Source organism: Rhagoletis pomonella, unplaced genomic scaffold, assembly GCF_013731165.1.
Source record: "Rhagoletis pomonella isolate Grant_MI unplaced genomic scaffold, Rhpom_1.0 Rhpom_scaffold_00911, whole genome shotgun sequence".
Taxonomy (NCBI): Eukaryota; Metazoa; Arthropoda; class Insecta; order Diptera; family Tephritidae; genus Rhagoletis; species Rhagoletis pomonella.
The window spans coordinates 41,638-45,029 of NW_023459465.1; positions in this window are offsets into that span (position 1 = coordinate 41,638).

The following is a 3,392-nucleotide window of genomic DNA, read 5'->3' on the forward strand; positions in this document are numbered from 1 at the left end:
TGTAGCACAAAAAATTCCTGAAACCCCAAGTTATTTTAACATATTTTTAATAATACTTCTTATTCATAAACAACGAGAAAATTTCGTTCGAAAATATTAAAAATTCTGTGCTATAATTAGTAATGAAAAGAGTAGCGCACTTTCGACGACAACGACAACGATCGGGTGAAGACATCCACAACGGCAGCTGAGGCAGGGACGGCCGCAGCAGGAAAGCTACCGAAATTAATTCCTTAAATTTATACGCTTAGTTATGAGAATGGCGCATGATTTTGCTACTTAAAAGCGGTAAGTTACATTAAAATGTTATAAAATTTATTGAAGTGACAACGAAATAGAAGCGAAAAAATATAAAATTTTCGTCGACAGAAAAAAACGTACATACATACATATGTATGTTTAAAATGCAGAGTTATGTATTTTGTAAAGTTCGTTTAGCACTCGAGAGCGCGAATGGACATTATAAATATGTATATTCATATACATATTTATGTATGTATGTACATTAGGGCTGTGCGATTAATTGATTATTCAAAATTTTAATTAATCATAAAGTAGATAACTCAATTATTCGATTAATTGGAAATTATGATTACTCAAAAGTTCAATTACTCGAGTAACCAAGATTTTGATTAACCAAAAACAAAAATATATGAGTAATTTGATTTATGATTAATCAACATTATGAGTAAAATGAGTAATCAACATTTCAAAGTACTGTTTACATATAAAGCAGTTGAAGTTCCTTGATACTTTGAAAACAACGTTTCTGTTTGCAAAAATAATTTTTTCATTTACAGAATGTGAAAAAGAAAAAAAAGCATTTTCCAAAGCAAACTCATTTAACGAGCAAAATTAATTTTTTTGAGTAATCATATATCAAGTAACTCGATTAATCATCGTTTCGAGTAATCAAAATCTTAATTAATCGAGTAATTGATTAACCGGAAAACTGATTAACCACCTTGGTCGAGTAATCGAATAATTGCACAGCCCTAATGTAAATAGATATTGGTGTTGTATAAGTAACATGCGTATGCTGAACTCCCTCTGTGGTATCAGGAAAGTGTGACGTTTCAATGTTTGCTGCCTGCAAGCTCTCGTTATCAGTTGTCATTGTTCTCACGCATGCTGGTTGAGATAAAATAAAACGGCTCGGGATGTTTAAAGACCTTTTTAAACTGTGTAAATAAAAAGGAAAATACGCTCACATCAATAGGGGTATTCTCTGAGTCTTGCAAAGCCCTTGCACGGTGCACGGATTGCACGGTTTGCAAAGCTGTCCCATACGAAAACCGATGTTTACCGTGCAATCCGTGCAATCTGTGCACCATGCAAGGGCTTTGCAAGACTCAGAGAACACCCCTAATATTTCATTAATGAATATTTGATTTTGTGGCTGCCACCTATTAGGTACTTCATTAGTAGTGCAATACTTCTAGTTAAATTTACTACAAAACTGTGTTTTAGTGTTTTGAAGAAATATGGATTTATATAAACAGGGTTCAATCCGGATTTTTTTAATATACGCATAATCCGGATAACAAAATGGCATGGATGTTAACGTATTATCTTCTTCTTATTTGGCACTGTAACCGCGTAAGCGATTTTGGCCGCGTTCAGCAAAGCACGCCAGTCGTTTCTCTTCTGTGCCAACTGACGCCAATTAGAAATGCCAAGTAAAGCCAAGTCCTTCTCCACTTGGTCTTTCCATCGCAGTGGGGGCCTCCCTCTTCCGCTGTTGCCACCAGCGGGTTCCGAGTTGCATACTTTCAGAGCTGCAGCGTCGGTGTCCATTCGAACGTCATGGCCAAGCCAGCGGAGCCGCTGTATTTTAATTCGCTGCACTATGTCTATGTCATTGTAAAACTCATACAGCTCATGATTCCATCGTCTGCAGTACTCGCCGTCGCCAACGCGTAAAGGTCCGTAAATCCTCTCTCGAATACTCCAAGAGTTGCCACATCGGATGTTGTTCATGCTTCTGCGCCATATACCAGCACGGACATGATGAGTGACTTATAGAGCGTGGTTTTCGTACGTCGAGAGAGGACTTTACTCCTGGATTGCCTATTCAGTCCAAAGTACCACTTGTTGGCAAGAGTGATTCTCCACTTTCGCGAAATTATAACTGTCAACAGTGACGTGGGTGCCAAGACGCTAATGCCCTGATTGTTTGTTTGATGAGAGGAGATACTTCGTCTTGTCCTCGTTGACCACCTGACCCATTCGCTTTGCTTCCTTATCTAACTTGGAAAAGGCAGAACAGATTTCGCGGTTTTTGATACCGATGATGTCGATCTCATCGGCGCACTAATGGGTATTTGAGTAAAAAAAACCGGTCAAAAGTGGTTTTTCTAAAATTCATAAAATGACACAAACAATGCATGTTTAAATAAATACGATAACCGGTTCACCGCCCCCAAACCCGCGAGTTTTACTGCGTCTGGCCACATAATCAGTCGGAACCTAGCCTTTGTGTGTAACGCGTGTTTCTCTGTGTTAATATCTCTTCGTATGGTGAATTACCAGAAAAATTCGTACTGAATATGGATGTTGAAGGTATGTGCTTTGTATAAAAATATGTTACAGTTAATTTCTCATCAAAGTTCCGCATTTATACTTGAAAAATTGAAATTGAAAATTTCCTTCTTAAAAACATGTTATTTTTAACAAAAGTTTAAAACAATAGTGTTTTTGTTTATGTGTCGGGCTTTGTTACCTTACATTTAAAATGTGATAATAAAGTTTGAACCTTTGCCTATCTGAATGAAAAATAAAACCTCCCCGCGACCCACCCCAACCTTTTTAAATTTTTTTTAGTCAAAGACAAATTTTTTCAAAAAATATTTTTTTTGCTTAAATTTTTTCTTTTATAATACATTGAAAATAACGCTAAAAATCTGAAGGAAACTGTAGACAGTGAAATATCAGTGAAAATCAGTCACAATATTTTGCTGACAATGGTAGACGGAAAGGTCTGCAACTCCGCAACGGAAACTGCATCAACTATGCGATGTTATATATGCGGCTAGACATCAAAGGATTTGAACAAACTAGAGAAAGGTGCTGTTAAAAAAGAAGCCCTAAAGTTTGGGCTCTCAGTACACAGGAAGAGAAAAGGATTGTTAAAGAAACAAAATAGAAATTACGGAAATCTTTCAGAGAAGAAATAAGTCTACTTGTTGATGTTCCTAAAGCTGGCTTTGGAAACAGCAATGATGGGAATACGTCCAGGCGGGCATCAACTTGGAATCAATCAATAAGTTTGAAGTGATTCTTGAGGTAATCTCAAGTGGCCATGAGGTTGATCACCAAAAATTTTATGATTATGCCCAAGACACTGCCAAACTGTATGTGGAATTGTACGGATGGCATCTAATGTCGCCTAC